We start from the raw sequence: 21,614 nt of genomic DNA on the forward strand, positions 1-21,614 counted from the left end.
TAACATTTCCCACAGGCAGACTGGGGAAGCTTATTCAGGAAGCAGCATTTAAACTGAAACCTGGAGGATGGAAAGTTGCTAGTTATACAATGTGTGTGGCTGAGAGGGTGGAAGAGCCTCCAGGAAGTTTTAGTTCAAGGAAGTAAAGTGGCCCACATAGCAAAGCATGGTGAGGGACAGGACAGAATAACAAGTGATGAGGATGCAGTGGAAGCTGCTGGAGAGTGAGAAGACATTGACATCTGAATTGAGAAGTGAGAGTATAGAATACAAGGGACCTGGAAGAGGGTTACATCGCTGGAGAGGGAATGGGGTGCTGATGGGGTCAGGCGGCAACAGACAAAGTTAGATGCATAAAATGGGTCTGATACTCAGGACATTTCAGCATCCGATGAAGTGTGGGCTTTATTTCTAAGAGTCAAGGAAACCCAGAATGGGTGTAAGCAAGACTTCCTCTGATCAGATCTGAGGGGGGAATTACTTGGGCTGGTGAAATGCACTTGAGACTATAGCCTGGTCTGCCGGAGGCATCCAGTGAAAAGTGGTGTGTACTGAATGGGTCTGGGGTCACAGGTTACTCACTCAACAAAGATTAACCAGCACCACCCACTATTGCAACAAGTCAAACAAAAGGCTGCTCTCAAGGAAATTTCCAGAGCTATTTATAAGGACAGCATTGGTGATAACTTGCATCTAAAGAGTGAGTGGAAGGCAGAAGATGGAAGACCCCCACTATCCCTGTTTCTGGCTTGTGAGGGTGGCAGGATATTGATTAGAAATAATATTCCCTTTGAGGACCTTTGAATAACGGGGGATGGGCTTGAGATGTACTACAAGAGAATTAGGCTTTGAATTAGAACAATGCTCTAGGATTCCAAAAATACAGAAACACCCACCCCATGCAAACATGACTTCCCATTACTCAGACCAGATAATCAAGTCAAGAGCCCAGTGACATGTGATCGTGACAGTAATATAGGTAATCCTTATCACCTTTTCAACCAACACTAATTATATAACCTTTCCCTTGTAGTGATTGTTGAGACCTCTTGAACTGTTAGGATTTTTTGCCAGAGATCTTTAGAAAAGATATTTAGAAAATAACTGTGCCCGGAGTTAATTTTCAACCAGTGGGAAGATATAGGATGAGGGTGATTTCTTTTTATTTAGAAGTTTGTAAGCCTTTCCTGCTGGGTCTACCGGGGGCTCCTTCATCTGCGGGGAACCAATCTCTCCTTTGATGAGAGGATAGACAGGTGGAGATGGAGGGAGAATGGATGTTGGGAATTCGAGTTAGGTGTGAGTTTTAGAGAAAGCTTTTACCCCAGAGACAAGCTGGCTTTTCCACCTTGCTAAGCGGGTGCTCCCGCCTGCTTCTCTCTTTATTTAATCAACCGTGTTTTGACAATTCATGAAAAAAATGTGTCTCGGGCAAATTGAGCTCCTGCAGCAATAAACATTTAGACACACAATGTGAATTGAGTTATTGTTCTTGGTAGGGATATTCTCCGAGTTTGTTTCTCTGTTTTGGAAAGAGAAGAACGTGTCAGCCGCCGTTCCTCCCCCAGGTCTCTGGAAATGGAAGTCTCCTCTTCACGGTAATTGTTGCGAATCCCTGACAATAGCCCCACGACCAGGTTATCTCCCAGGAACTTCCATTTCCAAAGAGTTGAGGGGAGATTAAAATTCAAGCAAACTGGACGACGTCGAGGGATCAGAGCAGCATCTCCCACCAAGTTCAGCCAAGGTAGCTTCTGTATTGCAGCCTCTTTCTCTGGCTCGCGGGATAGGAGAGGGTCTCTTCGGGCTGCTTCTGGTGGGTCCTCCTGGGGGGGGGGGGCAGGGTCCTGCGTCTCAGAGCCCTTCTCTCCCTCCCGCACGACTCCGACTCCGCACAGCCTCTCCAGCTGACCCGCCTCACCTAGCGCTTAACTTTGTCCTGCCCGCGTGAGCACCAAGGAAACTGCACGCTTGGGCGGCTCGGGGCGAGGGGAGGCGCCCCCGGCTTGGAAGGGGCGGCGGTCGGGCCGAGCGCGCGGAGCCGGGGCGTCATTGTTGTCCGGGTGCGGGCGGCGCTCGGGGTACCCCGGCGGCCGGCTTCGGGCGCGGGCGGCGGCGGCGCGCTCGGCCGCGCGGGACTCTCCGGAGCCGGCCCTGCTCCCGCGCGCCCTCGCCGCGGCGCTCCTGGGCCCGGGGGCCCCCCGGCTGGCCGCGGCGGGGCGGGTGCCCGGAGGGCGCGGGGGGGGGGCGCGCAGGGCCGAGGGCGCGCGGACAGCCGGGGCGCACCACGCGGCGGGCCGGGCGCGGCGGGCCGAGGGGCGGGCCGGCGGCGGTGCGCCCTGGCGCGCGGCCAGGCTCGGCGTGAGAGGCGCGGGCGGCGATGGGCTGACGGGGACCTGCGGCGGGCGGCGGGCGGGCGGCGGCGGCAGGGGGGCGGGGGCCGGGGCGGGGGCGCGCCGGGGCCCGGCGGAGCGGCTGCGGGCGCCGCGCAGCGCGAGGAGGAGGCGCCGGGCGCGGGTGCCGCCTGCTAGGCCACGGGCCTGCGCTCCCGGCGCGAATGGGACTCCTCTTTTGGCGGATTCGCCGCTGCAAACCTGAAGTTCCTGGGCTCCTGGGGAAGCGCCACAAATAAAAGGTAATGTGTCTTTGTTTCCCAGGCGCGATTGCAGGGAGGCGATTGATCCTGCAGCGATGCTGTGTGCATTTTTTTAATGCTGGGCTGGTGCAGGGACATGACACTTCTGAAGGCTCAGAGTATTTAATGTCGCGGCTGTGACATTTTTCAGTGTAACCCCCACGTGCGGCACATACTATACTCCCTTCTGCTACCCCCGCCTTCCCCACGTACACTTTGCTTTGGCCCCCTCAGCCTCACACTATCTGACTTTACCGAGGGAGAAAGGAAAGGAATGGCTGTGGGCAGACCCAGATGGGATCTTTTTTTTTTTTTTTTTTTTTTTTAAAGCAAAACCTTTTTCCCTATGGAAGTGACAGGGGATCCTGCCCTTTGGGTGTGTGAGGGAGCGTTTCAGACAAGGGTGGCAGCTGATCGTGGGCTGCCTGGGACGGCGAAAATGGACTGCTCTTTTACATTCCAAATGGCTGCAGCAAGTTTGATGCAGCAAGGGGAAGGAGAACAGGCGAAATCCCCTTTAGAACGTGGTCATTTTAAAATGGCCAAACGCAATGCTTCTGTATTGTAGGCAGTTGCCCAAAGGTGGGTGCGTCTTGCATGTAGAAGAGATGAAGCAGTCCTGCGCTCTGAAAGCAGTGTGGGTCAGGAACTCGGTGCCTTTCTCCAGTACCCTGATAACAGAGTAACTGCCCGGTAGATTTAAGCAAATCCTGCGAAAATTTCCTTGGAATGGCTGTTCTAATAATAGCTCTGGCAGTGGCTTTTTAATGGACAGACTCATTCTGAATGATGCAGCCATTCCAGTCTGCCGGAAGCTCAGCTTGCTGAGAAAGGAGATCCAATGCCGTAAAGGACTCTCTGACCCTACCGTGAATGGATGAGGCTCTTTCTCCCCTATGAATGGAACATCCCAATAGAGGCTGCTGCTGTTCTGGCTTCTTTCAGTTTGAATCCTCAAAGCTTCAGATGAAAGGGATTCTCAGAACACCTAAGACGTGCGCATTTCTAAATCTGAACTGTGCAGTGGTGACACCTATTCGATTTGGAATAGCCTCAGCTGTACATTTAGACACCTGGTCAAGCAGACTTGATCTGCATTTACTTGGTGGAGTTTTGAACTGCTGCTCCTATGCCGCTTCCCCCTCAGCAGCCCTAAGGTGTCCTTTTGCAAAAGCATGACCTCGCCATGTGGGAAAGCACCAGGGAACCAGGAGCAAACTTCTGACTTCACCCAGGGAAGCCACCCCTGATCCAGGAAAGCACCTCAGTTGTTGGATGCAAAAATCGAGCCCTTTGCTTAGTAGTGATGTGTGCAATTTTTAAATGTGTGGCAAAGTGGGGTTTTGGGGTGGGTGGGGGTGGTCTGGGCACCTTTCATTGTGTGCTTCTGGTCTTTAAATTGCTTCAAGTTCATTTATAATATTTGGCTCAGTTTCTGTTGGTCTGTAGATCAGCAGAAATCGGGTTCTGATTCTCAAAGTGTCACTTGTCTCTTGCAGCCTAGAATGTCAGGCGATGAGCCACTCTGTAGGCTGGGAAATCCATTCTGCTGTGAATGAAATTTGGGTTTATTTAAGGTACAGCAGGAATGGGGTCCTGAGGCTAGTAGACTCAAATATATTTTGTCCTGAAAGATTAAATAGTTACATGTAATTTAATTGGAAGCAATAGTTGGACATCAATCCAAAATCAACACTGTTTGAAATCAACACTGTATTGTCCCACCAGTGAATAGAATGCTGCCTCCAGATAACTTGGAAAGAAGTCATGCCCAATGTGCAAAGATGAATGGGGAGAAGTATCTTTCAGGAGAAAAAAAAAAAACATAACAAAGCATTAAACTCTTCTTGTATTAAAAGGGAAGAGTTTTTGTGGAAATAAGGAGAAAATCTCTCCACTCTCTTTTGTTCTCACCAAGTGTGATCTGCCACTGCTATTGCTATATTCTTCTTGGCACTCAGCTTGAACTAATTTTATTAATAAGACTTGTTATTTATGGCATAGGGCCTCTTTGTAATTTTAGACATTGTTGCCAACTCCCCTGATGGCCTGGCAGGTGGTTTGTGCCATTAGCATTATCTTGTTGTTGGAGAAACTGAGACCCCTTGAGGTTCAGTGAGTTGCTGATTTCATAATCCATGAGAACTGCATCCCAGATGTGCACAGCTCTCAGTTTTATTGTAACAGCAAAGTTATAGTCTGGGGTCAAAGGAAAAGCCAAGGCTGAGTCTTTGCTTGGGTCTGGACCTTGGGAAAGGCTATTAGAAGAGAAGCTATGACAGAGTCATAAAGTGTTCTTAAGTCAGCCCTGATAGAATTGACCAATTGATAGCATGATCACCATGTGATGGGAATGTCAGGGATGAGATGGAAAGTTCAGGAAATGTTGGATTGAGACCTGTTGGGCTACCTTCATCTTTTAGTAAGTGTGGGGCGGAGTAAGACCTTCTTCAAAGATCATCACCAGCTTCACTGCATAAATATACAACTTGTGCTCACACTATTTATTCAGGGGTGTGTGTGTGTGTGTGTAAAAATTTATAGTTCTAGTCACATGCCATATACTTATGTACGAGTTGCATTTAGCCCAATATACTAAATGAAGTCATGATCAGACGCTCCCAAATCTAAAACTTTGCCTTAGATATTTTTGCCTATGTAAATACTTCTTTTTGTAAGGAAAAGTATGGCTTCTGGAGAATTTCTAGCTAAATATGTTAAAACGAGAAATGGACATGGCAACAGTTAAAATAGCCATGATTTTTAAACCACTCTACACAGAGAAAGTACCATGTGTATGTCTAGATTCACCAATGACTTGTATTCATATCTTTCAGTTTCTAGGTATCATCTACGGTGTCGATAAAAATTGTGGCAGAAATTCCCTACTTAGATTTATTCTTTCTGGAAAAATTCTAGCAGCCCAATTAGAAATTATTTCTGAGATATCCTACGAAGATAAGCCATGGGAAAAAGATCTTCTAATAAAGATTCAATATAAATTCCAAAAACTGTATTTTGGACTAAAGGAGGATCAAATGAGAAACTCCCCTACCTTAAGAGCAGGTGCTTGGGTCCCTTGTGGCCTCTCCAGGATGCTGTGGTCATCTCTTTAGCCCATGTCATCCATTTCCGGTTCTGTGTTATCCATCACTCTTTGAAAATGTAATCAAAGGAACAAAAGAAGATGCTGGGTGTCTCCAGAAAGTTCAGAGTTGGAGAAGAGGAAGGGTTGGGACCATCCCACTAGGTGTGTAAGATATATAGATAATGGAACTTAAATCAGAGACTTTAAAAAAATAGGTAACAAAATTTTAGCCTGTGGGGGAAGGGAGAGACTTTGAGTTCTATATCCAGGAGGTTTATACTAGCCATAAGCAGACTGAAGTAAATGGGCAGCATTTTCCATTTCTGTCTTTCCCAGGACATGTAATCTCAAGAGCTGGTGCAGCAGCTCATGGAACACTCCATTTCAGGGCCAGCGCAGCACACAGCAGCCTGCTGCCTTCACTGGCCTCTTCAGCAGGATGTTTTCCAAATCAGCATAAATCCAGCTTATCGAAATTTCCCTCCGCAGCAGTTTTCTTTTGGTTCCCTAAATCCATCGGCTGCCACTCTTCCCCTGTCCCACAGAGCTCTTCTAAGGAATAGTTTATAGACACACACTTACCTTTAAGCAGCCTGTTCTACCTCTAGGAACATCATCCTGAAATCATCTATCATTGTGCTTCTCTTACTTTCTTAGAACATAAGCAAAACTATGGATTACATTAATGCTTATCTTAGATGCCTGTGTGTGTGTGTGTGTGTGTGTGTGTGTGTGTGTGTGTGTGTGTGGTGGTTTCAGTTGTTCATGGTATCAGTGGAAAGTAGGTATTTTCCCTCAAAGGGGAAACACTTTTTTTTCTGAAGATGGAAGTTACTGGCAAGAACTATGGACCATGTTTGTTGGAAAGTTATAGATGGATATGAGGGCTCTGATTCAGTTCAGTGGCCTTATTACTACCAAATAATCAAGAAAAAATGAGTTAACCCTAATTCAGCGATGTCACTTGTAGGATCTAACTTGTCAGAAGCCACATTTCTTTGCCATGGGTGGTTTCTGCTTTGGACTGGGGGGGGGGGGCGGGTGGGGGCGGGGCGGGGTGTCCATCCAGTCCATGATACAGTAAAAGAACTTAGTTGTCCATGGTCAAGAACATTTGCACACACACATACCCTTCTGGGCAAATTCTGACTACATCTGCATGTTCCTTCACGCTTCTATCTTATTGGCAATCCATGGTCACTGGATACTTTCTCTTAATGCTCACTTTTAACCCTCTGCTCATCATAGACTTTCAACAGATACTATTTAAACAAGACAAGGACCGCATGAATCTGTCACATCACACTCCAAACACTGATATATTTCAGCATCTTTAGAAACCTGGAAAATCCAGTGGCCTAAAGTCAAATGTAACCTGTTAGGTCTCCGTGACTAACCTTTCTTTATTTCACACTGTGTGACTCCTCTTTCCCATTTAGCAGTACTTTGCCAACCTTCAGATCAGAAGTCTTGGTAATAATGCAAAATACTAAACCTTTTAACAATAATTTTCACTTTAAGTTAACCAAAAGCTATCCCCCTGATGTGGAATCTGTAACCCTACTCTTCCCATTGGATTCGGCCTGTTCTCCTGGTGGTACAGCTTTTTTGCAGGGCCTTTGCCTTTCTTTGTCCTTGCTATATGAGGAATGCATGAAAAAAATGGCGTGTAATGGGGAATTAGATTGATAATGCATGACAGCGAATGGAAATAATAATCGGCGAGATGCCAGGCTGTGCCATTCATAACCATAAAATGCACAATTATGCTCCCACCACATGCCCATGAACAAGTATATAGATGTGACAACCCCAGACTAGGAAACCAGATAGTGTGGAGTCATCTTGTGCCGTTGCTACACCTTCACACTGAGCCTCCGAGTGTAGTGCTGGCTTACCCATTCCCTGCCCCCGCTGGCTACCCCCAGTGAATATCTGGTGTTTATTTCTTTGTTGCTCAGAGAGAGAGAGAAGGGAAGGGAGGGTGGTGAGGACAAGAACCAGATTCGAGCCTAACACAATGGAGAGCAGTGTTCTGCCTTCTCAATCCCCTTTTATTGGGATGGTTGAGTGTTGTGTAACAGAATAACTGCGGAGTGACCAGTGGCACAGATGTAGCCTGCAGGTCTTGGCAGGAGAGCAGAGACCTCAAATACAACAAAGTAGCAAGGGCTGAAGTCACACTAAATGTTCAGTGCAGGCTCTGAACCATGCCCAGGAATGATCAATCAGGTGAAACATTTCAGATAGATGGGAGTTTTAAGATGGGAGTTTTAGGAATGGGCAGAGGTGTAGAGATCATTTTTGCAAGTGGGGAGATGTTTCCAGATGTTCAGGGACCTCACCGGGATCCTAGTTGTAGGCCAAGACCAGAGACCCCATTAGCATAAGATTTTTGTGATACAGAGTGGTATAGCAGAGCGAGCATCATCTAGCTATGGGTTTGGTTTCTGATGCTGCCACATGTTAGCTGTAAGGCCTTGGGAATTAACAAGTCTGTTTAAGCCTCAGCTTGCTTATTTATACTAAAAGTTCCATTCAGAGTTGATGAGAGAGTGTTTGTGAAGCATGTGACACAACAAATATGGGAGATTCTTTTAGAATGAGATGCTTTGTATTCCCCCCACCCCACTTGCCCTGCTTAGGTCCCTGGACCACCCCAGCTGCTGACTACCCGGGGTCAGGGCGCACTGCTGTGGTGAGGGCCACTGACTGGGGAAGTGAAGATGCCACTGAAACAAAGGGTACCTCCTCATCTCCAGTCCTGAAATGAAGTTTGTGAAAAGGAAGTAGCAGGGCCTCCCTCGTGGCACAAGGGGTTAAGACACACCCTATGAAGCTGTCCGCAGCCATCTTTGTTTGGCCAGGGAGCTACCCACATGGTGCAGCAGACCTCTCCTGTCTTGCCCGCTGCTCCCCTCAGCAGTGTATTTCACTTGATCTGCCTGTTCTATTCCCGCTCTGTCTCTGATGAACCCTCTCACCCCTCCACCTCTGGCCTGTACCCCAGTTCTTGTATGCATAAATAAATACATCTTTTAAAAAAGAAAAGGAAGTAGCAGAAGGGGTGACTGTTAGCGCAGATACAGCAGGACTTCTCACATCAGCCTTTCCTTCTATGTTGTTTTATTACAACGTTGGTGAGGGAAACGTTTTTTGGATTCCTGGTTGGGCCATCACCTGTGTGGATTGTGCATGTTTCTCCCCATGTCCAGGCGGGTTTTCTAAGGTTTCTTTCCACATCCAAAGGTGTGAGTGAGGTTCATTACCATGGCTCAGAGTCCCAGTCTGAGTGGGGGGGGGGAGTATAAATGAGCCCTGGGATGGAAGGGCACCCTGGCCAGGGTTGGTGCCCTCCATCTGTTCCCTGAGCTTCCAGGAGAGACTCTGCTTCCTAAGATGCTGAACTGGAGTAAGTGGGCTGGACAATGAGTGAGTGAATGAATGACTACAAATAACTGATTATTATTAGATGTATTTGGAATCTTTTTTTTTTTAAAGATTTTATTTATTTTTGCATGGAAGAACTGGGGTTTAGACCCCAGTGAGAGGATGCACCAGAGACAGAGTGGAGAGGAGAATAGGCAGATTCACTGAAATGCACTGTTGCGGGGAGCAGCGGGCAAAAGAGGAGAGGTCTGCTGCACCACGTGGGTTAGCTCCCTGGCTGGGGATGGAACTCAGGCCGCCCTGGAGGGCCATCTCTCCATGATAGTGCTGAGACTTAACCCCTAGGCCACCAGGGAGGCCCAGTATTTGGAATCTTTGTTTAGAAGATGAAGTTTTTGTCATCAGAAATATGTTATCGGAACCCAACACTTGTTCATATAAGTTACCTATGGTGACATTGGTTTGCTTTATTATGTCTTTTCACTTTAGAGAGTCCTACTTTTCAAGAACGTACCAACCACATTAAGTGAGGAGTTTCCTTATTCCATAACTGTCACCAGGCCTTCTAGACAGGATTATGTAGGTAAAGGCATCACTCTTCACCTTATTGGCCCCGGAGAAGGCTCACTAAGAATGTAGGCAGCAGGGTGGAGTAAGGTCTGGGTGTGGACGGGGCTGAGGGTCAAGGGCAGAGAGCTGTGAGGGAGCATAGGGTGGCCCTGCTGCCTCATGAATCTCCAGGGAGACTGGAACATTAATATGGAAAGAGCTGAGGGAGGGGTGTAGGAGAAGGAGCAGAAAAGTGATTTTGCTTTTGCACTAATGGATTGTTTCACCTAAAACTCTAAAATTCTTTATTTTTCAAAAATGATCAAAAAGCTTTTAGGGCTTTTATCTTGAAAAACTTCTAGAATATAAATTACCAAGGTTATGTCAATCAATGGCAACGTGGGCTTTTTCTTAACAATAAAGGCAAAAATCCAATCAATGTAGGAAATTGTTTGGGCACATCCCCATTCATTGCCATTAAGTAGGAAGATTTTCGACTCCAGTTTACTTATTTATATTTCACCCAAGTAATTAATGCAGCCAGTAAGTTAATGGAAGGAATCAGCCTAGAGCCTGAGTGTACTGGAGGCTTGTGGGAGTTGCCTTCCATGTCATGCACCACCTGACCATTCACAAAATACTAGGAGAGTTTCCCTATAGTATGAGAAATCTACATGCCAAATTGCATAATATTCATCAAAAATTATTTAAGCACTTCATAACCTTCTAGGTATTAAGTCAAATAAATCAGAATAGAGAAATGGTTCATTTCCTGGAGACAGGTTAAATAGGCACACATAGGCAGCAGAATAAAAGCATTAAACAAATGCAAAAACAGAGAAAGTATTTAGAGGACATGATAGTCATATATTCAGGACAAGGATATATCTTAGTTGAACCCCAAGGGACTGATCATGGGCATCATTTGCCTAGGTGAGTTGGAGTGTCTACCATTTTTTTAAAAAGATTTATTTATTTATGTACACAAGAACTGGGGTACAGGCCAGAGGTGTGGAGGGTGAGAGGATTCACCAGAGACAGAGTGGGGAACAGAACAGGCAGAGTGATGGAAGTACAATGCTGAGGGGACAGCGGGTGAGTCAGGAGAGGTCTGCTGTGCCATGTGGGTTGTTCCTTGGCTGGCCGGGGATCGAACTCGTACTGCAGTGGTTGTGGAGAGCTTCATAGGTTGCGTCTTAACCCCTTGCGCCACAAGTGAGACCCAGTGTCTGTCATTTTATGGAGAAATTGTAAGCTGTTTTGTGTTTCCTTCTTTATTTTGGAAAAAATGGTTTCTGTAACCCACCACAGTTTAGTTTGCCATTCTTTTCCTAAGGTTGTAGCTTAGTTGGCAGAGATTCTGTGCCATTTAGATGCAGAGATCTATAACTTTCAACTTGGTAAGATAACTTGGAGACTAATATCCCAAAACACAGTCTTTTGTTTTTCATACAGCAAGGTTCTTCTTTTCTTCTTGCCAGTAGCCTAGATCATACTCCTAGGCAACCAACAAAATCCAAGCAAAAAATTCCATAAACTGTAAGTTTTATACTGCAGCTTTTGTAGAAATAAAAGTCAGTAAGTAAACATCCTTGTTCCTTATTAGTTTGTAGGAAAGGTAGGAACAAGGAAGTTCACTTTAGCATAGCTTCCCCTGTTGACCAAAAGGGTTACATCCCTTTTGGGATGTAATCCTTTTCATCAGACACTTGCTGCTCAAGCTTCCCTGACAGACTGATTTCAAAATTTCTTTGGCTACTTATCAATTTTCCCTAAAGACATTGCCCAGAGAAACTTTTCCTTCCAATTGTTCCAGAGATAGCAAATGCTTAGCTGAGTCTTTTTGTTTTTACTAGTTCCACCTGTGGTTTTTTGATTCCTCTTGTTCCCCTTCTTTGCAAGTCTTAAAAATCATTGTCCTGTGATAAATGACTCACTAGCTCTGCCTCCTCGCTCTCCCTCATTGCTCCAGTACTACTATTAAATTCTTCCAGTTTTTATAATTTTTCCAGTGCCTTGTTCATCTTTCTATGTTTCTTCCCAGATTCTTTTGGGGTGAGGTATCCTTTACCACCATCAGAGTTCAAGGCTGCCTGTTCCTTCCTTAAGTTATTACAAAATCATCACAACTTACCCTTTTACCACCTTCCTTACACACACACACACACACACACACACACACACACCACCTTTCTACCACTCCTTAACCACCCCCCCTTTCATTTCCTTAGACCACTGTCCTTAACATGAAATAAAGGGCCTCATGATAACCCTGCAGCTTGAAACACAGAAGAATGTGAGTAAATAAGGTTGATTGAAAGTATGGAACTATAATTCTTGACTGTGGTCATAGTTTCATGGATGTGGACATGTCCAAACTTAACGAACAGTTCATATATGTGCTATTTACTGTATGTCAGTGATACATCAATAAATCAGATTAGATACATGCACATTAGAGATACTCCTTTCTTCTATCAAAAAGAAGACAGACCATCAAAGAGATTCAGACAGTTCAATGTGTGTAATAGCATAGCTCAATGGAGTTCTTCACACCTCAAGAAATTGCTTCATTTTTAATAGTTTATTTTCTTTTAATTTGAAGTTTGGGACTTAGGATTTTACTCGGACTTTATCGTATTCAATACAGAACCAGGAAATCTTTCCATATCACCTCCACATGGATGAGTCCCACCTTGCATGGGATTGCATATAAAGCTGTCCACTCAACAGTGCCGTTAGATACCTCCTAAACATCCCCACTTCTTGTGTGCCAGACTTCCTGCCCTGTCTTCTTCCCCAAACCACCTCTACCCACAGCACTTTAGGTAATGGCAGTTTCAACTTTCCAGTTTCTATTCTTTAGACCCCAAAATTTGGACTCTCATATCCCACATCCAACCCACAGGTGGTCTCGCTTATAGCAGGAATTTGGAAAACCTAAATAAGGAGCGAGGAGAAAGACTAGTTATAATAAAGTAAAAATCAAAATCAGCAAGCAACTATAAACCAGAGACACACCATGGGGTGGGCGGGGGGGAGGAAGGATTATGGTCAAAATAAGGTGTGGGAATTGTATGGGGACTATAACCAAGATGAAAATGCATACATTGTGCAAAAATGAAAAATGATATAAAAATATATAAAATAAAATAAAAATAAATAATCAAAATAAAGCTTAAAAAATAAAATTATGGCTTTCCTTAGACAGTTACCTAATCCTAAACTGATTTTCAAGTCTTTTCTGAAGTATATGCTGCATATACACTCAAGTTTGGTTGCTAAAACGTTGGGAATGACACCTATAATCCACTTGACACCCGCATTACTAGTTAAGAAGAGGAGAGATCAGGAGCCTTGCCATTTTTTAATCAGTTTTGATACAGGCACACACACACACATCCCTCCTCTCCGTCTTTCATGGAAACAGCCCAAACAGTAGGCTCAGTTTCACCCTTTTTTCTATGTGTAGTCAACATAATAATTACCTCCTGCCGTAAGCTTGGAGAAATTGTTCTGTGTCCAATTAGAATTTTTGATTTGACTAAGAGATACAACATAATGTCTTTATTTCTGTAACTGCTCAGTAATGATATGCATGCTGGATATTTTTAAAACTCATGCGCCGTGGCCATGGCATTTTAAGGCACTGCATTATTTCCTGTGACAGCATTTCCATTGAGAGAAGCTGGAGGCTCCTAGTGAAGGTTGGAGGTGGAGGGTTATTTTGGTTTAGAGTCCTCTCCTCCCCTGCTTCAATGCCCTCTCTTTCCCAGCCTGATGCACCCCCACCCCATGTTAAGTGGTATTAGGGAACTAACAGAGCAGCTCTGATAAGGTGCCTTGTCCATGGCGCTGCTGCAGCAGGACCAGGATCCCTGGAGCAGGTCTTGAGAGGCGTCTGGGGTGGTTCCAGGCAGCCAGCCAGAGTTGAAACTGACAAGATGAATGGCAGAAGGGAGCTGCCAACTTAGCTCGTGCAAGCTCCTGAAGTCCCTGCCAGCAACCGCTGCAGCAGAATCCTTTCCAGAGAACTGGTTCTGTAAACATCCAGGCAGCAGCCTCCAGCCCAGATTGACTGCCGCTTGCAGATGTCAAAGGTAGCTGTAAAAACTTCCCCTAATATAAGCACACAGGTTCCCTAGTTCTCCCTGCAGCTTTTTATTGGGATTTTGGGGCAGGGAGGGGTGATTGCTGGCTTCTGCCTCCTGGAACTGGACCACCCTGCAGGACTGGTAGATTTCCACAGTGAGCATGGGGGAACATCATGTTCCTCTGATCTGCTCCACTATGATGCCACATAAATTTGATCTGATTTAAGTACGAGTTTCACAAGTGTTGGCTATTGGGCTGGAGTGCTTCCTTCCAAACCTGGAGGACTTGGCTTCCCGAGCCACCTGTACTCAGGCACGTGGGGCTGGAGAAGGTGCTTTGTAGCGCATGCAGGCTCTGTGAAAGCAGGTGGTCTGCTGGACCCTCCCACAGGTGTCCTTTCTTCCACTGTGCTTCAAGTTACCAAAGATCTAAGGGTGGAATTCCAATAGCTTGCAGATGATCTAGATTAATATTCTCTGTCCCTCATATCTCCATGGGGTAACAGAGTGTGATTGTAGCCATACACAAGGAGGATTGTTCATGGGGAGGAAAACCCATTTTCAAATCTCTTATCTGTGATAGGACACTCCATCTCCCACTGAGGGCAGATGGATGTTCATTCCTCTCAGCATGTGGTCAGGTAGATACATACTACAAGACCTGTTCCTGAGCTTGGATTTGGGGATATGTGCCTATAGAATAAGCAAATTAAAACCTGTCTCACTGCGTGCAAATTAAGTTGTATGGTATCTATATTTCATGATGGCCTTTGAAATGATGTGTAAAGATAAACTGATTGAATATATGTATTAACTCATGTAAAAATATTCGTGTTTGTGATAGGCTTATCATTCTATTTCAATCATAGAGATGTATCATTTTAATGTCAGTAACATATTTACAGTAAACATGTGATAACCTGTTGTATAGCAAGACCTGTAGTTATAGTGCTGTCTCAACACACTGAATCTCAACATAAGATAAAAACAAAAGAAATTAAATTTAAAATGACATGTTGAACTCGACATTGGCGCAAAGTGGGCAAATTACTATTACCAAGAAAATGTCTCTGAACTTCTTGGTTATCAAATATATGAATACTTTCCTATATCAGCAGCAGACACATGTAATCATTCCACACAGTGTTACATTTTAAATAGAGGATATTTGCACAAAAAGTATTTGATTATACAAAAGTAAAATGGTAGGGATTTAAAAAGTAGAAAAATATTTGTGCCTGCCAGTCTGCAGTATGAGTTTTAATACTTCTGAAGTAGTATGTGAATGCTGTGAATAGTTGTTTCAAGAAACTACATGAAATATTCTAACAGAAAGCATCACATGAGTTATTAGAATGAGTTATTAAAATGTAAATTTTTTTGGAATTCTAATCTACAGGCTGCGCACATATATCCATGTCTTATAACTTCTATTTTCTGCCCCACCTTCCCTAGGAGTTAAAGAATTACTTTCCATAACTTCCCTGGCTAACGGTCTCTGGCTCCTTCCTGATTGCTTGCAGTGAGGGTGGGGCAGCCCATGACATTCTGAACCATAATATCAGTTGAAAGTACCCCCCCTTCTGTTGAATTCAGCTATATCTTCTGGAATGTCCACTCATCGATTCCATTTCTGCGCACTGAAGCAAAACTCTCCCTTCTCTTAGACACATCAGGTTAGCAAGCCCCCACATCCAGGCATGTCCAGTACAGTTCATTTTATACCCGTTTGAGTCTGTGGCTTCAGTAGCAGCCCCCTTTTTCACTCACAAGTGTCTTGTGGGACATGGACAATGGATTATGTGGGCCCTCGCCACTAGAGTCTGTTGTTTCTGCTAAACACGCAGTTTCCTCATTAGTCCTCAGTTGACTTTGTTTCCAGAGATTTATCTTTCTTTAGCCTTGGTTCTGTTTCTTTAGTTTCTTTGTAAAATACGAGGTCCAAAATTGAACAGATTTCTGAAAATAGTTTAACCATAATAGAGTGTAGAATATCTTTTTCATCCCATTGTTCAAGACTCTATGCTTCTGGCATGTGAGCTAAGAATAAGACAAAACTAAGACAAAACAATATGAACCCAATTTTACATGTGATTATGGTTACATATGATTAGGGGGTAATGTAGATATTGAGAAGAACATTTATATTTTACAGTTCTTTATAGTTCTCCAAGTGTGTATATTGTTTCTCAGGTCAAGTGTGTGTAGCTTTTCTCAGGTGTATCTTTTTTCTTTCTAGTGTCATTTCTTTATCAATTAGACTTGAGTTGAAATCAAAGCTCAGTGGCTACTTGCTATTTCATCTTTGACAGAGCACTCCTCAGACTATTGCATATATAACTGCTCCTCCTCCTTGCTGTCATTAAGTAGGGGTCTCCAGCTGTATTTCTCTCTGTTCCTTGTTCATTTACTTCTCTGTGTTCCAGCTCTGCTGTAAGGTTGCTGTTTCCAGAACATGCTATATTCTTTCCCGTTTAGGCCTTATGACATCATTTTGCCTCTTCCACATGTCCTGTTCTTTAGCGATCACTTCCTTCCTTGAGTAATGACAATCCTCCCCTAGGTCTGAGTTGGGGGTCCCCCTCACTCTATAGCATCCTATGTGTCCACCTTTGTCCCAGGGATCATGCTGTAATCACCTGCTAACTTGGTATTTCCTCCTCTAGATATAGAAGCTCCTTAAGTATAGAAACAAAGTCATGTTCATCATTATATACATAATAGCATGCTGGGTACCTGAAAAATGTACCGTAAATATTTGCTGAATGAACACCCGTTATAGGGGCATTATTATATATACTCTTTTTTTTTAACTCCATGTTTCTTATCAAGATCTCTTCCCTCATTAGTATAGATTAGTACATTGCTCTCTATTTTACTGGAGAGACACTAGATCTCTTCTCTAGAAAAAAAATTGCTGAGTCAAAGGATTTGAACCTTTTAGCTATTTATATTTTTAGTTTTATTTCCTATAAAGAAATAGCAGACTTCTAACTTGTAATAATCTACTAGTCAGATAATTTATCTTTAACATATTAATCCATATTAAAGTTGTTCCCATCCTCTCTCCAGTTTCACATTTGCTTTTTCTTTTTGCTCCTGGTGCTTTGTGAAGTAGAATTATTTTTTTTAGAATGAACTTTAAGATCATCAAATCTATAACGTTTTTCTCTTTTAGTTCTTCCAATACTTTTCTGTGTAGAAAAGCCTAATAAATACCCTGTACATATTTTTAATATTTAACTTTATCAACTACGTAGAGTTTATCTGGGGGAAAGAGAGGTGGTTAATTTATATTCTTTTAGTAGTTAGTCTGGCCATTTACCTTCTGGGTTGAGAAGACTGGAACAAAACGGAATTGAGTAGTTCAGCAGAATTTGTCCTCTAATAAAAGTCCATTTGCTCCAAACAATGCATTCCCTCCTCTCTTTGCTTTTCTTGCTTTGAACATCTCTGTAAAGCCTCTTTTATTGTCCTTAGACCTTCCTTGTTGTAAATCTCAGCTTTCGTTTACCTGCTCTTTCCCTTTAAGTTTGTGACAAGCCCTCACATAAGTGTATAATAGATCTCCAGTGCACTATATGCCCTTGACACATTGTCCATGTCACACTAAGATCTAATCTCCTTTGGGAATTCTCCTTGCGGCTACTTGGTGTTTTTTGAACGTCTCAACCTTCACTTTCTCATTCAATTTTATTTTGATTATGTTGCTAAAGTACTACTGTTTAAGTCATCATCTCATACAGCTAATAGTTTTTTAGATCCATAGAGCTAATCTTATCCTTATCCTGAACTTTTAAAAATATTTTCTTTGAGTCTGGGTTCACTATCTGTTCACTTACTCATCTTTCTTTTCTGCTACAGTGTTCCTGCTACAGGTTTCGGTCCCTACAAACCCATCATAAGTTGACCCTGTCCCAAGTCAAAAATGCATTGAATACACCTGACCTACCTACCAAACATAGGTTAGCCTAGCCTGCCGTAAATGTGCTCAGAGCACTTTCATTAGGCCACAGTTCAGCAAAATCATCACATGAAGTTTGTTTGCTTCATTATAGCATTGATAAAGGGGGAAAATCAATCCCCAGCTGTGTTCGGTTGAGTTTCCATGTTCTACCCATACCTGCGTTTTCACCTGGTACTTTAGTTTCCTTCTGCATCCCAAAGATGTGCACATGGGGTCATTGGTGTTTTTCAGTTGTCCCAGTTGGAGTGTGTGTGTGTGTATGTGCATGTGTGTGTGTGTATGAGATGCCTGTGATGGAAGGGTGTCCTATCGTGTGTTGGGGTCCCCTCATGCTCTGAGCTTCTAGGACATGCCCTAGCCACCATAGTCCCTGAACTGGAATAAGTGGATAGGAAAATGAATGAATGGATGGATGACTACAACTGATTATTTCATATTAGAAGTGATTTGAGTCTTCACTTAGAATTGTGGTGATGTTTTTTATCACCAGAAATGTTTCACTGTAACTTAATTCTTATTTATATCAGTGGTCCTGAATTAGCCTACATAGCCTTGTAGCATGTGGTCAAATTAGTTTGATGTAGGTCATTTCACTTAAAGTCACAGTTTTCAAGATTCTTGAACATGTTAAGTGAGGACTTACTGTACTATTCAGTGTCTGTCTATTTAGAATGTAATGCAGAAAGGAGCCTGGACACCTTAACCTCAGTTAACTTAAGTGAGCTTACTACTCTGTGCTCCCCCAATTGGTGTCCATGGTGTGTAATTTAACTCCACACCCCACGCATTGGGATCTCCCAAGATCTCTTTCCTCCTGATCATTTACTTGGAGGGTTGACATTCAGGCCCCTTGGTCTTCCATAGTCACTTGTCCAACTTCCATGTCAATAGCTTCACCTCTAATTGTCATATCTTGGTGAAAGGTGGAAAAATAAATATCCTGCCTTCCCTTCCTCCCACAGTTTAGCTTTGGGTCAGAGTTCTTATTGGGGTTACATCAGACTATTGCCGGAGCTTCCGGGCTATCCTCACCCCTTAACTGTCTAGGTCCCTTCTTTGTCTTCTGAACTTTAGAATCAAAGACTGAGCAGTGTTCTCCTTCCCACCCTGTAGCACCATCCAAAGGGGGTTGAAATGGATTTTCCTGTGGGACTTGTGGCTCCATTGCACACAGCAGGCCCCTCGAGGCTACTAAAATTATCGCCAGCATAGCAGGTCTGTGCCGTCCCCAAGCCCTGAGTGCCTACACAGCATCATGACTCCCTTTCCTGCATTATCAAAGAAAACCCAATTTCCTTTTGCTGAAGGCCAAGAGAAATATGAGCAGCAGTACTAAAGTATGCTTTCCAGAGATCCTCCGGTGAAACACTGGCTCCGCTTGTGACCTCATCACATTCATACTTGCAGAGAGTTGAGCTTTGAAGAATGCAAGGCTATTTCAATTTTCATATTACATCGCATTGCCATGTGAATTTGTTTCTAATAGAGCTGCTCACTTAATCACTTTCATCTGGATTATACAAGTGTTTTCAGCAGCCAAGAGCCTCAAGGACATGCATGTGTGTGTCCTGTTTTTAAAAACTGGAGACTCGTGGTAAAGACAGAAGTGAAATATAATTTGCCAAAGGTCATAGAGCACAACAGGGGCAAGATCATTTTCTCTGAATCAGACTTCTGGTATCTAGTGTCTGGCATCTAGTGACTTGTGTCTCCTTTCGTTCCACAAGCATCTGATTTTAATGTGATATTGCTTTTATAAAAAAAGCAAGTGTGAGATAAATCTAAAGATTTCTCTAATTAAAAAAAAACTGATGCTTTAACCTTTAAAAATATAGGCAGAGACCCATCATGGTCTATTATTATAATATAGTGCTGTGTTATAATAACTTCTGTTATTTCCATGGTACAGGTTAAATGGGCAGCAAATGGATTCTTTTTTTAATGAATTTTAAGTTGCCCCAAATCCTGAATGTCAGTGTATTTTCACATTCATTCATCCTCTGGGTGTGACAGCTTTATGATGACTGAGATTTTGTGATCTCGAGATTTGTTAGAGCTTGGCTGAGCCCAGAGGCCTTCTCTGGTCAGAGGACTCTAGAGTGGAGAGAGGGCTATGACACATCTGGGTGACCCAGAGAGCAGAACCTCCAACAATGAGTTGTCCTGGGAAGTTGTTCTCATGTCTCTGGAATTTCCTTCTGAACCACCAAATGGCTGGGGTCAAAGGGCAGGTTGTGAGGTGCCGGTGTGACATCCAGCATCCTTCGGATGTACTGTGGCTTAATGAGCATGCCTAGGGGAGGACGTGCAGGAAAACTTCAGTCCCTGGGCCTGGGCCTTGGCTTGGATGCAATCAAAATCTGCATTTTCTATTCAATGATAAAGTTTTAAAAGACAGATGCAATATTTATTATTTTACTGTCTTGCAAATGTATTGTCTCAAAAATGAATGTGAATCACAACTTGGTAACTCCCTGTGCAGAGAGACAAAACAAGTAGGCATGTGGTAACTGGGTTAATTTTGTTTGTTTTATTTCTTTGCAAACCCGTGAACCTTACTCTAAGCAACTCTGCTTCTATTCCCATGTCTTCCTTACCCCACACTCAGAATCTTGGTGATAGGTTTCAGCACACACTCACCTCAGGAAGCTGAGAAAATATAATGATAACATGGATTCATTGAATAGTTTTTAGTTATTTTAGAAAGAACACATTTATTTTAAAGCTCAGGATCTGTTACTCTAGTGCTAATTGAATAACTACATTAGCTTTATATGAAAACATTTTAAGTGGGTGGGACATGGTTATTTCTTTAGAGGGCCTCCATGTAAATTATTTGCAAATGGTAAGAAAAAGGAGCAAGAGGACTCCCGAGAAGTAGCTCAGAGAGAAAGATATCTGTTGTATGAGAAAATCATGATAAGAAGCAGCATGTTGATACGGGCTTTACTTAATTTTGACCTTGAAGAGAAAATACTCTTTTTTCAAAAAATATTTATTTATTTATTTATGCATACAAGAACTGGAGTACAGAGGGGTGAGAGGATTCACCAGAGACAAAGTGGGAAACAAAACAGGCAGACTGACTGAAATATACTGCTGAGGGGAGCAGCAGACGAGTCAGGAGAGGTCTGCTGCGCCATGTGGGTTGCTCCCTGGCTAGGGGATTGAACTCATGCTGCAGTGACTGCAGATAGCTTCATAGGTTGTGTCTTAACCCCTTGTGCCACCAGGGAGGCCCGAGAAAATATTCTTAATTTTATGTATTTGGGGTTTTCCCAACCCTGTGTTTATACTGTGAGGAGTAAAAGACTTGCCAAAACTTGAATTCTGCGACCCCCATATCCCTGTGTGGTGTGGCCTGAAGGCTGGTTTTAAGGTGGCCTTTCTGTTTGTGACCTAAGCCTGAGATGGAAAGAGTCAACTCACACCTCTCTCCATGCAAAGGGAAACCTGCACCTCTGGATGTAAAGGGCCCTAGGGACAGGCCTGGGCGGGATGGGCTGGAGGGCCCTTGCTAGTTAGTTATTCTTTGTATTTTATTGATACCTTGAAAAGGGGACTCACCCTCTTCTTCGGATAGCAGCCCTACCACCATCAGGCATGTCCAGACCCTGGTAGATCAATGCCACAAAAGCAGATATTAAACCACCCCTTTCAGGTCCTGCTCCCCAAATCTCTCTGCTTGCAGTCAGCTTCCCCTTAATTCTTTCTGCAAGGAGAGACTTGCAGTTTTCAGAATTCTGATCTATATGATCATTGTAATGCTCATTTTTAAGTTAATTAATTTGATGTTACATGTTTAAAAAAATAGGCAACCTAAAATGAATTTGTTGAGACATAGCTCCTCGGACTCCATTTCCTGTGGCTGACCTCAAACAGTATCATTCA

The 21,614-nt window shown here is 43.6% G+C and overlaps 1 protein-coding gene across 6 annotated transcripts in view; it reads left to right on the forward strand.

The window, feature by feature from the left end:
• Positions 1–21,614, forward strand: part of FRMD4A (FERM domain containing 4A) — a gene marked incomplete at both ends in the record, with an annotated part of 535,058 nt that overhangs the window by 339,800 nt on the left and 173,644 nt on the right. The gene's annotated exons all lie outside the window — the stretch shown is intronic.

This window comes from Talpa europaea, assembly GCF_964194135.1.
Source record: "Talpa europaea genome assembly, chromosome: 14".
Classification (NCBI taxonomy): Eukaryota; Metazoa; Chordata; class Mammalia; order Eulipotyphla; family Talpidae; genus Talpa; species Talpa europaea.